The 16050-nt window shown below is 53.2% G+C and overlaps 1 long non-coding RNA gene across 3 annotated transcripts in view; it reads left to right on the top strand.

Annotated features, from left to right (window-relative positions):
- Positions 1-7184, top strand: part of LOC119845446 — a 60215-nt gene extending 53031 nt beyond the window's left edge. For all 3 annotated transcript variants that reach the window (XR_005289594.2, XR_005289593.2, XR_006278271.1), the window contains 4 exons: positions 118-319; positions 2033-2184; positions 3162-6194; positions 6416-7184. This is a non-coding gene — a long non-coding RNA (uncharacterized LOC119845446). The remainder of the gene's footprint in view (positions 1-117; positions 320-2032; positions 2185-3161; positions 6195-6415) is intronic.
- The last annotated feature ends 8866 nt before the right edge of the window (positions 7185-16050 follow it).

Below are 16050 nucleotides of genomic sequence, written 5' to 3'. Positions count from 1 at the left end.
GGGAGCTGGGGGAGTTAATCGTGGAGGACATTGGGGCAGCTCTGCCTGGAAGCTGCCATTGGGTTTCCTGTGGCATCCCCAGGATGGCTCTGAGGGTTTCACTCTCTCTTTGCACAGGCCGTGCTGCGTCGCTCTGTGGGCAAAGGCCAGTCACGCTGGGACCGAGCCCCAGTCTGAGCCCCAGATTCTCTTGGTGAAATCGCTCCCCAGGCTGGAGGACGTCTGGAGGGGGAGACCCCACCCCAGGAAGCCTACCCCAGGCAAGCAGGATCCCTGGGAACTCGGAGAGCCAGAGCCAGCCCCTTTTGGAAGGCTGCAGGTAAGGCTGCACCTCTGCTCCTGTCCCCTCTGGGCTTGGCTGAGTGTCATCCACGTACCATGCACCAGGACAGAGACAGGGCTGCTGGCAATGGCGGGTCGCTGGAGATGGTCAGCTGGAGGCTGTGATTCCCCCCAAGGGAAACACCCTGAGTCCTAGGGCTGTCACCTCCGAGGCACAGAAAAACCAGCTGGTCTGTGGGTGGGGCCACATCCCAGGAAGGCGGGGTTGGTCTGTGGGTGGGGCCAGGTCCCAAGACTGGGGGGAACCATGGGGAGGGCCTACTTGAGACCTGGGGGTATTCGAGGCAGGACTGGGGCTACGCTTCCCCAACAGCTGGTGGCTGCTGCAGGCATGCAGAGCAGGACCTGGGTGCCAGCAGGGCAGCTGCAGTACACTGCCTGCCATGCGGTGCTGAGAGCCATTGAACCAAACTGAACCCTGCATAGGATGGAAACCACTTCAAGCCAGGCGGTGCGACAGCCCCCCCCAACACCGCGAGTTCCAGCCCCTATGGCCATGTGTGGTCGGTACTTAAGATCACCCAGCAAAAACACTGGCATATTTTACTTCTGACCAGAAAGCAGCAAGGCACTAGAAACACCAGCCAGGTGGCAGCTCTGGTACCACCAAAGTCCCATAAAGCGACTGAGGACAGGAAATGGGGTAGGGAAGAAACGCAGGTCAGTACCCCACCAGGAAAGATCAGAAGCCCAGGTTACCCACCGTCCAGTCCATCCCCCTCCTCTACCGAGTCACAGAGGAGGTAAATCTGTTGTAGCCCCAGCTACAGAGCCAGACTCTTAAATTCAAGCTATGGATCCCCTGGCTCCTGCCTCTGGAGTTCCCCAGCGCAGTCCCTGATGCCAGCCCCAATGGCTGCTGTCACTGCCCCCCAGTGCCCCTGCCAGGCAGGGCTCTGCACTCCAGCTCCCACGTCCCAGAGTCATTCCCAGGGCCAGCGAGTGAGTGTCACAGACAAACGGCCTGGATGGACCAAGGCCTGGTGCTGGGGGTACTGCCAGCTCAAGGACGCCCTGTACCATCCCCTCCCAGGAGCCCCTGTCTCCCCCACCCTGCTCCTCCCCCTGTAGCAGCAGCCCCAAGAGGACCTGGGTGTTTAAAAAACCCACTGCCAATGCAAAGTATTTCTACAGAATCCTAGAGGTTGGTGGTGCAGATTAAAGTAAAAGTATGATCCCTGCCCCCAAGAGGCTTACAATCCAGGTTAAATGTAGCACAGAATGGGGCCAGTAGATGCTGGGTATAGTACGGCCACACTCGCAGACGTGACGTATGTGGTAGTTACAAAATGACATGTGCACATCTGACTGAGAGGGCTGGTCCCAGCCAAGGGGAAAAAGCCAGCACATTACATCTTTTCCCCAGCAAAGCAGCACCAAACCCAGCCAGATGGCCAGCCTAGTCTTGGGGGCATGGGGAAGACAGGATTTCTCTGCCTCCATTAAGGTGACCAGATGTCCCGATTTTATAGGGACAGTCCCGATTTTGGGGTCTTTTTCTTATATAGGCTCCTATTACCCCTCCATCCCAATTTTTCACACTTGCTGTCTGGTCACCCTAGCCTCCATCTTGGTTTCAGTTCCTCTCCCCGCATGTGCTCTGCTCCAAAGGCTCTGAGCTCCCCAGTCAGGCCCCTGGGGTGAGATGGGGAAGCAGGAGGTTCTAGCCTGACCTGGGTGTGCCTTCTAGGGGAAGCATGACTGAGGTGGAGCCTGTGCTGGACTTTGCATCCTCCGGGAGGACTGGCCGCAGGAACGCCCTCCCTGACATTCTGGGCTCGCCGGCCGGCGTCAGCCCCTCCGACCTGCCTCTGAAACTAGCTGAAATGTCTCTAAGCTCAGGTATGTACCAGACAGCAGGTCTGGCCCTGCCTGATGGGCCCTGCCCTGCCCTGTGTCCCCCAGAGAATCTGGTCCTGTGGGCACTGGGCCACTGGAGACAGAGGGCAAGTGTGCCCTGCAGAAGGGTCACAGTGCCTAGAAGCATGGGCTAGTGGTTACAGCAGGGAACTGAGAAACTCTCGTCACTTCCTCTCTGCGCCTCTAATTCCCCATCTGGAACAATGGGGATTGTTATGTGTTATTACTCTGATAGGCATCTCTCTAGTGTGAGTATCGTTATTTATCAGTTGTATTACCACAGCGCTTGGGAGCCCTAGTCACAGACCAGGCCGCATGGTGCTAGGTGCTGTACAGACGCAGAACGGACAGATGGTCCCTGCCCCAAAGAGCTGACACTGAGCAGTGCCATGGCCACAGCATGCGGGTGCCCTGCCAGAGCACACAGACAGCCTTTGCCTAGCGCTCTTCGCCCCGTTCCAGCGTGGGGGGAGCCTTGCCTGATGGCTAGTTCCTGGGAGGTCACTGCCTTGAACAATACTTTTGGCACCCTTGGCAGTCTCTGAATAAGCCAAGGATATGGTCCCTTCAAGGTCTGAGGGTTGGGCCACTCGGGGGCTGAGAGAAGTGGGGCTGGCCCGGGACAAGGGTACTGGGGGACTGCTGGGGCTGCCTATGAGCTGGAGGGCAGGGGCAGTGCGGCCACCCAAGGACAGGGGATCTGGAGGGAATGGGGCTGTCTGTGGGCAGAAGTGCTGGGGGAGTGGCTCTGGCTGTGAGCAGTGGGGCTGGCTGGGGGCTGGGAAGCTGGAGGGAATGGGTCTCGCTGGGGCTGGGAGTGGGGCCACCAGGGGGCTGCAGGGAGCGGGGGTTGGTGGTGGAAAGGAGAGTAGGGAGGACTGTGCTGTACCCGTTTGTGGACAGAGAATTGTGCTTTCCAGGGCTTTTCACTTCATTTGCCTTCATTGCTCTCTCCACAGACAGATCCCAGGAAATGCAGTCCCCGTCCACAGAGGTGCCCCCGCAGCAGCCCCAAAGCCCAGAGCTGAAGGACACGTCTTAACACCTCCCCTGGGATGCATTTCTGACCAGCAGGGAAAGGAGAGACTGCTGAGCATCAACACAGCTTGATTGGTGGGGCCTGGAGTTTGCTGGGTTTTCCTTGGTGCTATGCAGCAAGAACATCTTGTGTTCCTTGGAGTGGGGGAGTAGAGGAACCTCCAAGGGGGAATAAGCAACCACGTGTCTGGCAAAGCTGGGGAAAACCCCTGCAGGGAAACGTTTCTTCGGTGGCATTTAAGGACACAGACTTAGGAGCCAAGGGCGTTTATTTGGGGGTATTTTCTCGTCTTCACACCCAAACAGCTGAGCGGTGCTGACACCTGCGATGTCTCTGTGCTAGGAACGTGACGAGCAACCAAGGGTTGTTCTTAGCTGAGTACATTTGTTCATTGATGTTCTGGGGCACAATTTCCTTGTTTTTTCTTTTGTAATAGATGATCCAGTATCCTTATTCAGGCCTTCTGAGAAGCCTGGGGCAAATGGCACAGCGGGGGTCCGTAGGACATTCTCCTCTCTGACACCCAAAGGTGAAGCCCTTGTCTGACAAACAGAAGCGAGTCCCTTCCCAGGCTGGGTCCTGCTTAAGCCGGGACCCAGTATGACCCCTGCAACTTGCGGGATAAAGCTCCCTTGAGCCCTGGCTCCCTTTAGAAGCTTGCCAACCAAACGGGATGAAGTTTGGCAGTTTCACCAAAGTCTCAAAGCAGCCAGCAGGCCACACCGGGGCGTCAGTGACGCCAGTCCACGGAGCTTAGTGTCACTGGTGAACCGGGCTCAGCCCAGACCCCCAGGCTTGCCTGGATCCCCGCCCCTCATGCAGCACCCCCTGCCCCGGGTTGTGGTTAGGGTCCTGGGCACTGGATATACTGTGCACAACTACCTCCCCCGAGGACTGGCCTTCAGGAGCAGCGCTGGCTCTGCCCCCAAGCCATGGCTGCCGCCTGCTCTAATCAGGAGTATCCAGCCCTCTGTACAAGGGATGAGAAACTGCCAGTTGGGCTCTGCAGGGAGAGAAGCGGGGTCAGTGGGTTTCACAGCAAACCCCAGAGGGGGCTGCCCCCTACACAACAGCAGAGAACCCGAGGCCAAGGGTTTTGCTGCCTAAACACAGGCTCTGTCTAAACACAGCACTCTGCCCTCTGCAGGGAGATCGGTGCATTACACAGGGGGGCTGTAGCCCCAGGTTCCCATCCCTTACTGGCCAGGATGGCAAGGAACCATCTGCAGGTGGTACCAGGCGCTACTCAGGTTTTGGGGGGCATTTAATGTTTGTTTTTCACTACGGGTGTAGAGAGACACCCCCACCCACCGTGCCTGGATCCTCCCTGCCCCCGCGAGGAGGAAAATGTAAAGGAAACCTAGTGGTTTGGCTCAGATATACTGTGGCACTTTAGCGAATGCTGCCATGGCCACACAGGGCAGGGTTCTGGATTGATAGAGGGGTCCCTCCTGCTCTCTTGCAATGGTCCCCCCAGAGGGGAGCTTTGGGGCAGAGAACCCTGGTGTTCTGCTCGACATGGCCTCTCTCTTACTGTTCCTGTTGTTTGTATTGTAGCAGTGCCCCCGTCACAGGCCCAGGCCCCAGTGGGCTGGGCGCTGTGCAGACACATCGGAGACACTCCGAGCCCTGAAGATCAGATGTGCAATATGCCGTGCCCCAGGCTGTATGAGAGCTCATGCTGGGTTTTGCCCCAGCACTCACTGTGGCCACCTGGCTCGCGAGAGACGGGCTCTATGAATCCAACAGGACTCACTGCCACTGGCCTCGCATCCAGCCTTGGGCACACCGGAGCCAGGAGAATAGCCATAGGTCTGGGAGGACTCTGCAATGATTCCCCCTGGGGAGCGAGTTAGTTTAGATTCAGGCCTTCCCCTCCCACTTGTGTCCCCGGGTTCACTAACTCCTCGTTGACGTGGGCACCCTGTGCCTGCACTGCCAGCCCCTCCACGGTGCCTCCAGCCATGGTCTCTGGTTTGGGTGCTCAGGGGACTACAAAGGCCCATGTGGATTTTGTTGTCCTTTCCCTGGGAGCTGGGCGCATCACTTTTGCTGGCCTTTCACCTTCTGCCAGTGCAAAGGACCCAGGAGCCTGAGGCTCCCCCAGTCTCTGAGAATGCAGAACTGCTGCCCAGGTTTCTTATTGTCCCTCCTGGGCTCCCAGACCCAGCAAACTGATGTGACGAACACTCCTTCCCCAGCTGTCACTCTAAGGTCAGGTCTCCAGCGTGGTGTTTCTGGAGCGGTAGCCCCTGCCTTGGCACTGGGAAGTTCCTTCTGGGAGAGGATTGAGCCATGCAGGGGCTCTGGTCTCCCAGCTGTGGAATCAGGGTAAATCTTAGTGCCCAGGCAGGACTGGGGTCATCATAATACAGCTGCAATGCAGAAACACATCGGTGTCGCAAGGAACAAGATGCTTCTAATACACCTGGAAGGACTTTGTGCTGCACAGTGATACCAGCCCTTTGCCATTCTCCAGCACCTTCCATCTGAGGACCTCAAAGTCCTATACAAAAAGATCACATGTACCCAAAAATACAGCCCAACCCTGGTTATTGACGGGAATGAATATATCGCTGCTCCAAGGTACTTGCTACACCCTGTGTTGGGCATTTAAAAAAAAACCGTACAGCTCCATTGATACACATAACAACTCCTAAAGGCTTGACATAGACTTAAGAAATTCATTTCTCACAAACTACCTAGGGGACAAACTTCCTGCCATTAAAAAAGCTGGTAGTCTCAGTTTTCCAGGGGTATAAAGCACTAATTTATAATCATCAAAGGTCATTTTATCAGATCTTTTAAAATCACACCACTCCGATTACCATCTTCCTCCTCCACACTTGCATTCCAGTGTGTTTTGGTAGCTGCCATCTCAAGAACTACTTGAGATAGAAACTGATGCTGCCTGTCCTCTTGAGTGGAAGATTGGGAATCTCAGATTTCAAAGGTTTCAGAGTAGCAGCCGTGTTAGTCTGTATTCGCAAAAAGAAAAGGAGTACTTGTGGCACCTTAGAGACTAACAAATTTATTAGAGCATAAGCTTTCGTGAGCTACAACTCACTTCATCGGATGCATTTTGAGCTGTAGCTCACGAAAGCTTATGCTCTAATAAATTTGTTAGTCTCTAAGGTGCCACAAGTACTCCTTTTCTTTTTTCAGATTTCAAAGGGGATAAAGCGTCAACCTCTAACTTGAAATACCAGCTGCTAAAATCACCCTGGAATGACCATCACAAACGTGCTTTGTTGATGGGACCACTACAAATGGTTTCAGGACCAATCTGATTTTTCTAAGCACTGATCCTATGCTGAATTTGCAAAACATCTGTCTGTCCATTTATTTCTGGAAGGCTCAGGCCTAGACTCTGATCTCAGTGACTATCAGGATAAATCTGGAGTAAATCCATTTCAGTGAATGGAGTTATTCCAATTTTACACCAGTGGAAATGAGACCAGACTCTGACCCCCCACGGCTAAATAATGCTTGTAAAAGGATACTGGATTTAGCATCATTCCTAACATGTAAACAAGAGGTATCCTGGATTTAATGTCTGTGTAATGTGTCTGTGTGGGTGTGTATTGGATGTGTATAGTGTGTACATGCTGCTTCCTGGAGCGTCTGAGCACAGCTGGGAACAGAGTGAATGTGGAGACTGGTTTGTGGTGGACGCTTGGGACCAGGGATTGGGGCTGGGAGGAAGGTCTGAGGACTGGAACTTCCAAAGGGAAATTTCACATGGGCACATGCCCCCAGCGCCCAAACTGTCAGATCTCATTGGCTTTGACTTGGTGGCTGTCAGGAATTGAGATGGGGCTGGGAGTGCAGTGAACACGGGGGTTCTTTTTTTAAGGGAGCAGTGTGCATCTCTGGGAGAGTCCTGAGCTGCTCCCACCTGGGGACTTGTTTGGGTAATAAATTGTGAGTATTTTCCTGTGCATCCCTGTGCAGCGTGTGGCTCTTTGGTTGCAAGGGTGTAGCCATGGGGAGAGGGCTGTCCAGGAGAGAGCGGGACTTTCCAAACTAAATCCCTCTCTCTGGTTTGCAAAGGGGCCTGTGAGGTGCATAGGGAGCTAAACTGCCTGCAGAGTGTGTACGTTTGTGTAGGGTGAGCTGTTGCAAGGTGGGAGGATTCTGGGGTGAAGATCTCCAGGGCTGCAACACATCTGTGCTCACTGTCGGCAAGAGCTAGCAGACAATCAGCGGGGGTGGGGTAAGGATGTGATATTAGCGAGAGAAGCAGGTAGCTCGTTAGGGGAGAGCCATTCAAAAAGGGATTGGACGTTTATATGGCTATCAAGAATAGCCAGAGTTCACACAATTGGCCATGCAGAGCATGGGGTGAGGACATACACTCAACTCGACAGCATTTCTCTGCATTTTGGTGACAATCTGAAACCCCAAAAAGCCTTGTTTCCACTAGAACCAGGCCCACCAAGTGCCAATTTCATCAAGATAGAGGGGTGAGACAAAAAGAAAAGGAGGACTTGTGGCACCTTAGAGACTAACAAATTTATTTGAGCATAAGCTTTCGTGAGCTACAACAAATAAATTTAATTTTAACAAATTTTAACTAAATTAATAAATAAATTTTAACAAATTTAATAATAATAATAAATTTAATAAATAAATAAATTTTAGCAAATTTTAACAAATAAAAGGAGTACTTGTGGCACCTTAGAGACTAACAAATTTATTTATAAGGTGCCACAAGTACTCCTTTTCTTTTTGCGAATACAGACTAACATGGCTGCTACTCTGAAACCTGTCATTATGCAAGGGGTGAGACAGTGACCTCACAGAGGCTTGGGGGAGGGACAGCCTTTTCTGGTTTTCACCTGAATCAGTGGGGTACTGACCAGAGTATGGAGCAAAGGGCCTGGCCATCATATGGGTGAGGGCCCAGCTGGGTGTACAGCATGGCCTACATAAGTAAAGACGTGTGCAACCTTCTGGTAAAGCTGCGCGTGTAATATGAGATTCCCCTGGGTCTCCTGCTGGGCTCTGTTAAACTGAGATGGGTGCTATAACATAGTGCAGCCGTAGCCGTGTCACCAAAAGCAGCAATGAGATCTGTCTGTCAGCTCAGAGTGTATCGCAGACAACAAGCATGCTTGGATTTAAATGGAGTGATTAATGGGGTGCGGGGAGGTTGGGCTGATGTGAACTGCAATGGTGGCCAGCACAAGACCTGGCACAGGATACACGATGATGGATGAGTGTTCAGACGATGCTGACTTCAGTTCTGAGTTTGTTCTTATCGCTTCTCACGTGGGAAGCGAGTCCAATCTGGAGTCTTGCAAGTGTAGTCGTTGCTGAGGGGAGGATGTGGCATTGACCTTATGACATACTCTCTTCCCCTGCAGAGACTTCACATGCAGCTCCTCAAAAGTGGGCACAGACCTCTCCTTCTGGGTCTGTCCAGGACAACAAGTTCCCAGGTTTTAATGTCTATCGTGCGTGCTTTGAAGTTGGTCCTCAAGGTGTCTTTATATCTGAGGATGGGTCGATCCTTAGAGCGGGCTCCTGTGCTCAATTGGCTGGAACGCACTGCTTTTGGCATACAGGAAACCTCCATGCAGACCATGTGTCCGACCCAGCGAAGTTGAGCCAGAGATGAGCATGCTGTCAACACTTAGGGTTACAGTACAGTCTATAGACATTAAAGATGTGTACAACACCCACTTTTTGAGAGGCACCAAATGCTGGTCAGACCATCAGGTAGTGAGATGTATCATGTTGCTACACTTCTCACCAAAGCTCCCCAGATGTCATTTCAAACCCCCAAAGATGATCAATGTGGCTGCCATGAAAGACCACAGCAAACAAAGTTGGAACAGACACTGGAGACTGCGTTAGCTGAGGTCCCAAAGAACTCCACAGATATTGAGGCAACCTGGTAGAAGCTCAGAGATGTCACATATAATACAGGTTTCAGAGTAGCAGCCGTGTTAGTCTGTATTCGCAAAAAGAAAAGGAGTACTTGTGGCACCTTAGAGACTAACAAATTTATTTGAGCATAAGCTTTCGTGAGCTACAGCTCACTTCATCGGATGCATTTGGTGGAAAATACAGAGGGGAGATTGATATACACAATTGATATACACAATCAATCACAAAAAAAGGTGTGTGTATATCAGTCTCCCCTCTGTATTTTCCACCAAATGCATCCGATGAAGTGAGCTGTAGCTCACGAAAGCTTATGCTCAAATAAATTTGTTAGTCTCTAAGGTGCCACAAGTACTCCTTTTCTTTTTACATATAATACAGCATCCAAGGTTCTTGGCTTTGTAAGGTGGCAACACTAAGACTGGTTCAATGAGAATGACCACAAGATAGACTGGCTACTGAAGACCATGCACACCAAACACAAGTTCTACATCTTGGACAAGAAATCAGCAATGAAGAAGGCCAGGTACCACCAGGCCAAACATACACTACAAATCAGATTAAGGCTGATGAAGTAACACTGGTGGGAGCAGAAGGCTGAAAAACTGCAGGAAGCAGCTGACAAGCACGACATGAAGGCCTTCTAAGAAGGTCTCCATGCTGTGTATGGCCCAAAATCCAGTGGTACAGCCCCTGTCCTCATAGCAGACAGTATTGGGCTGCTCACAGAGGATGGTGATATTCCCTCTCACTGGGCAGAGCACTTTGATAGTCCTCTGAACTATCAATGCCTATGTCCAATGAAGCTATTGACTCACTTCCTGCAGCATCCTGTCCTGGAGGAGCTGTCCCTCACTCCTTCTTTAGACAAGATTACTAGAGGCCATCAAGCAGCTGTCCATGGGCAAGTCTCCGGGCCCTGACAGCATTCCACCTGAACTGTACAAGTGTGGAGGTGCCCACCTGGACAGGAAACTCACCAGCCTTTTCAAGACTATCCGGGAACAGGGCACTGTGCCCCAGGACTATAAGTATGCTTTCATAGCTCATCTATACAAAAGGCATAGGAATGCTATGCATTGTGAACTCCAGGTGGTGTGCAGAATTTGGTTAGAGTACAAATGGATGTAGATGGCTCTCGTGCGGGCTCCCTTGGCCACGTGTCATTAGCAGTGAGGCTGTGCAGGGTTCTGGTAGGGGCAGTGCTTTGCATTGTTTTAACGTCCAGAGGATTCAGACGTTGGTTCTCATGGCAGTCTACCGAGGGCAGAGTGAAGTGTGTGTTGATCGATGAGGTTTACAAAGGGTGGACATCCCAGATCTGGTTCTGGGGTGAAAGCACAGCACTGGGGCTCAGGAGATTGGGGTTCAGGTCCCAGCTCAGTGTGTGACCTTGGGCCAGTCACTTCGGATCAGATTTGACACTGGCAGGGGAGTTTAAAATGACAAGTAGCAGATGCGCATTTGGTTGGTTTTCTAGCTTGTCTTCGACACCCTGTTGCTGCCCAAATGACATCCTGTCCCTGCTGTTCCCTGAGACCTTCCACCCAGCCTCCCCTCCCCATGGATCACAATGGGCGCAGTTCTCCAGCTAAGCCCAGTGAATTGGTGAGAGCCGCCTGCTGCCGGAGCGGGCTCCCTGTGCTTGTGGGGAGACAGACTGTGGGCAGGGAGGTGGGGGCCCCCCTCATTTGAGGGAATAGGAGCAAGTTTCTGCCATGAGGAGGCATTAGCAGGTGAGTAGAGTCGTGCATGGGGCAGGTGCAGAGGAGGTGGATGGTCCATTCCCATCTCCCCCTCCCCTTGTGGCTGATTCGGTGGAAGCAGATGAGCTAATGAAAAGACTTAAAGTGGAGGGAGCCGTATGGCGAGGAGCCAGGACGGTCATCGCAGGTGCAGCATTCCAAATGCACTGGAGTGGGGGAGGCCAGAGAGCTGGGACTCAGCAGGCCTACCCCCCAGTACCTGGCACAATGGCACAGGAGGGAAACCAGTGCTGTTGGTGCATTTCTTACCAGGCCTCAGCCCCACAGCATGTGCCACTGCCTGTGAGCGGGCTTCCCAGCCCCATTCCTGCCCCTTCTGCTCCCTTGAGTCTCATTTCAGTGCCTAAAGGGGAGCTGAGCATGTCTGAAAAGCTGCATGTCTCCAACCCCCAGGGGAGCGTGTCAAGCCCACCACCAGTGGGCGCGTGCCCTCTGAGAGGGACGGCATACTGCCGCGCAGCCCTGCCCGACTGCTCGGTGTCACACAGAGCGACAGGGGAAAGGGAGTGAGCCCGCGGCTGCTGAGCCAGCTCATTTAGCTGGGAAAAAATAAGAAGAAATGCTACGAAATAAATCATCCGGGGTAAATTGGCATCAGCTCCTGGAAGCTATTGCTGGGAAATGCCTCTCACAGCCTCCAGCCCATCTTCCAGTGCCATTGCAGGCCTGTAATGCCCCCCCCCCCTCAGAATCCATCCCTGAGGGGGGCATTTCCAAGGGCTCTTTCCAGACCAATTTTAAATGTCCTAAGTGATGGGGCTTCTGTAGCTTCCCTTGTTACACAGTTCCACATCCTCAGAGATCTCACCCTTTGGGAAGGCTTGTCTCATATTCACCCTTAGCTCCCTTCCCTTTCAATCCATCCTGGGCATCTAGTTACCCTCTAAATAATTCCTCTCCCTCCCTGCTGCTTACACTTTGCAGAGTTGTAAACCCCAGGCCTCCCTAGCAGTTGCTTAGGTGAGCAATGGATCTTTAGCTTGTCTAAGATTTCTTCTTAAATCCATCTCTCCAACTCCTGCATCGTTTGTTTGGGTTTTTTTGCTCTTCACTGAATTGCCTCCAGCTTGTTAACATCTCTCGGGAGTGAGATTCCCAGAACCGAATGCCGCACAGAACCACTCGGAAGATGACAAAGTCCCAAGAACCTCCCAGGGACATAGATCGGGCATCAGTACTGCTGAGCATAAGGGCTTGAGCCTTCAAGGCCTAGATCCACAAAGGGACTCCGTGTAGTCATATGGTTTGGGCGCCCATCTGGGAGGTCAGAGCCCCTGGGTCCACTCCCCCTGCATCGGCTTCAACAGGAGAAACTATCAGAGCCCCACATCAGACTGTCCCAGAGCCCTGTTCAAATCCTTTATTTCCCCTCAGGTGGAAAGGGGATAGAACCTGGGTCTCCCACATCCCAAGTGAGGACCCTCACCGCTGGGCTACCAGGGACTACCTAGGCTGGGCTCAGATTCCAAAGGGACCCTGTGATGGGGGACACGCCCCTTGTGAGCGCCTCCTGTTGGGTGGGTATGAACCTGCGCGCTCTCTGCTCCTTTTTAACTGAGCCTGCTGGGCTCTGATTGGCTGATTCCCTGCAGCCTTTCTAGGCAGGCCTGGAGGACCCACCTTTACTGCTCCTTTTCTGGGGTGGTCTGTGGTAGGACCGTGAGGACTCCAGTAGGGGGCCTCAAAGGGCCCAGTACACCCCATCACAGACCCAATCTGGTAGGTGGCCTCCGAGCACCCGTTCTGGGTCAGGCCCTGAACGTGACTTATAGGGTTGCCAACTCTCTATTTGCACAAAACCAAATGCCCTTGCCCTGCCCCCACCCCACCTCTTCTCCGAGGCCCCGCCCCCTGCTCACTCCATCCCCCCCCCATCGATTTCTCTCCCCACCCTCACATACTCGCTCATTTTCACCAGGCTGGGGCAGGGGGTTGGGGGGTGGGGGAGAGCAGGGGGTGAGGGCTCTGACTGGGGGTGCAGGCTCTGGTGTGGGGCCAGGGATGAGGGATTTGGGGTGCAGGAGGGGGCTCTGGGCTGGGGCTGAGGGATTCAGAGTGTGGGAGGGGGCTCTGGGTTGGGGCTGGGAGTTGCGGTGTGGGAGGCAGGTGAGGGCTGTGGCTGGAGTTGTAGACTCTGGGGTGGGGCTGGGAATGAGAGGTTTGGGGTTGTAGGAGGGTGCTCCGGGCTGGGACTGAGGGGTTCGGAGAGCAGGAGGGGCATCAGGGCTGGGGCAGGGAGTGGGGCGCAGGAGGGGGTCAGGAGTGTAGGCTCTGGGCAGCGCTTACCTCTGGCATCTCCTGGAAGCAGCGGCATGTCCTCCATCTGGCTTCCATGCGGCGGCATGGCCAGGTGGCTCTGCATGCAGCCCTGTCCGCAGGTACCACCCCCACAGCTCCCGTTGGCCATGGTTCCCAGCCAATGGGAACTGCAGAACTAGCGCTTAGGGTCTGGACAGCGTGCAGAGCCCCCTGGCTGCCCATACGCATAGGAGCCAGAGGTAGAACATGCCACTGTTTCTGGAAGCTGTACGGAGCCACGGCAGGCAAGGAGTCTGCCTTAGTCCCGCTGCGCCACCAACTGGACTTTTAACGGAGGCGCCAGGGTCCATTTTCGACCAGGCATTCTGGTAAAAAAACGGACATCTGGCAACCCTACTTAGGCGGGTGAGCCCTGATCTTCCCCCCAGTTCATGGATTGCTCTGGGGCTCAGGTGGGCATTCAGATGCCTGGAGGGAGGGAGCCATGCACATGGCCAGAGGCAAAAACATAGACGCCGTAGGAACTTTTACCCTGAAAACTTAGGGGGCCAAGTGAGTTTAGGAGCCTGCAGGGTTCACTGGAAATGTTGTGGATCACAGTGGGCCCAAAACTGGGACTTAGGCACCTATGTACCTTTAAGGACTGGGGCCTAAGGGCTTCAAATCCTAATGAGATGAATGGGAATGGAGGGTGCTCAGCATTGGGCCCTTATTTCCTGTTCTGGGTGCTCTGGGTGGGGCAATGCAAGGTGCTGCCAGGAGTCATTAGGGCTGGTAAGATAAGAGCCCAGCAAACCTGCCCCTGGAACAGCATGAATGAACCCTGACCCAGGTACCCATCCATCATTCCTCATTGCTTGGGGCTGGCAGTGCTGAGGCATCCAAGGGACGTGGTCCCAGCCCAGTTTTACAGAGTCTGGCCACTTCTCCAGAGCCAAACCCAGCGTTGTATCCTCGGTCACTGATTCAGAGGGCACCCCGGCCAGGTGCTGTGCAGATCCCTCGGATTGTTCTTTGTCGATGGCATGCACGATGCTTGTAGGACAGGCCCAACAACGTGTGCCCTGCAGACAGGAGAAGACAGACAGACCTAGCCCTCCGAGAAATGAATCCCGGCACCTGAGTCAGCGCGTTGAGTAACGACAAGGTAGCCCCTTGGGGAAGGCTGCTGATGCGCCCCTCAGTGTTACACACTTGTCTTTAGGAAGCACACAGCACAGCCCCAGCCCCACTTGCCATAAATGAAGCAGATTCTTTTTTTGGCAGGGGATGGGGATGGGACTGTCATTTAAATTTTACTATGAATTTAGGTCCAATGTAAACTATGCCATGAAAGTGTGACAGCCTTGGAGGGCAGCTGTCTCGCCCTAGGGAAGGGGTACTGCATGGGCAGCGGCAGGGCCAGCTTCGCCCACAGCCCCGCCAACACATGTTGACCTTGCTCTACGGGAGCCACCTTTCAAGGTGAGAGAGCTGTTCGATCTCCATAGCCCGTCTGGCCCTCGGCATCTCAGCTGACGGGGCCAGTTAGTGCCAGCCGTGGTGAGACTATTTTGTGACATGGTCACCGGCCTCTTAGGAACTGGGCTGAGCACCTGCCCACCAACTCATCCCACAATTGACCTGGAGGGAAACACTAGTAGGTGAAACACTGAGGTGACCCTTTTACTGCCCATGAACACACGGGTCACTGGGGGACTTGAAGTCCTGCCTTGCGATCTGCCGCTGTCACATAAGGACGGTCAGAGGGTCTTGGACAAAGGAGCCGGGGAAGCTAGAGCCCATCACATTTGCTACAGAATAGCAACTTAGAACAAACTGCACCTGTATCTTTAAATGTGGGTGATTTATTATGATTTTAAAGGACCTACCCACAGGTTTAAATTTTTTAAGGACGTCTCCTGCTCTTATAAAGCAAACTAGGGCTGCAGTGATAACTTTTGCCCAACAGGTGGTGCTCTGACATTAAAACTGTGAAGCCGTCCCCTTGTGCTGAAGGAGTCTGATCAGCTGGTTATTGTTCAAATCCATATTTGGCTCCAGAATTTATCAGAGCCCGGTGTTCCTCTGTGTGCTGATTTGCCCTGGGCTAAGGCTGAGGTCTGACAGGGCTTCTGGGTCCAGTGCAAATCTGCTCATTTGCTCTACACTGCAGTAGCCCCATTGGTGAGGTCAGATCTGATTGCGGGACGGGGCCTTAGCTTGGCTCTATGCTTGTAATGCCCATGGGCAGCGGGCTCAGGTTGTATGAGCGGGCATTGTTTCCTGCCCTTCACTCACATGCCACAGGTGATGATGCAGCCACGCAGCCCTGTGCTGTGAGCCTGTTAGTCTTTGCAAGTGACGTAGCGTTTGGCTGGGGCAGTAGCTGAAAGAGCTGCAAGGAACAGCTGGGCTGTAACGCTGGCTGTCTTTCGTCCCGCGTCAGTCCTGGGCCTGAGATTGCAGATCTCAGATACTAAAAAACTGAAATACAAAACAAGAGATAGCTACTGAGATTAGCTGGTAAATCATTTTCTGTAAGAAACAAATTCAGAAAAATCACGTGCTACCTATGAACACTTTGGAAAAGGAAACAAGTGACGTTTGTCAAGTAATGTGTGTGCTCAGTGAAGGAAAAGTGTGGTTAATGCAAGAATTCTTCCATCAGCCTAGTGCTGGCTACACCTGGGGCTAGGTTGGTGTAGCTACATCTCTCAAGGGAGTGTGCATTTTTCACACCTCTCAGAGATGTAGCCATGCCAGTGTAAATTCCCAGGGTAGATCAGCCCTTAGGAATAGTGAGTTTGTCTGGTCTGGGACAGCAGTTGGTTTGTGGGGACTGAGATAGGAGTTACTTGTAAAGAACAGGTTTCAGAGTAGCAGCCGTGTTAGTCTGTATTCGCAAAAAGA

This window comes from Dermochelys coriacea, chromosome 19 (assembly GCF_009764565.3).
Source record: "Dermochelys coriacea isolate rDerCor1 chromosome 19, rDerCor1.pri.v4, whole genome shotgun sequence".
NCBI classification, from domain to species: Eukaryota; Metazoa; Chordata; order Testudines; family Dermochelyidae; genus Dermochelys; species Dermochelys coriacea.
Note: the sequence above shows the minus strand (reverse complement) of the source record. Positions and strands in the feature narration are given on the sequence as shown.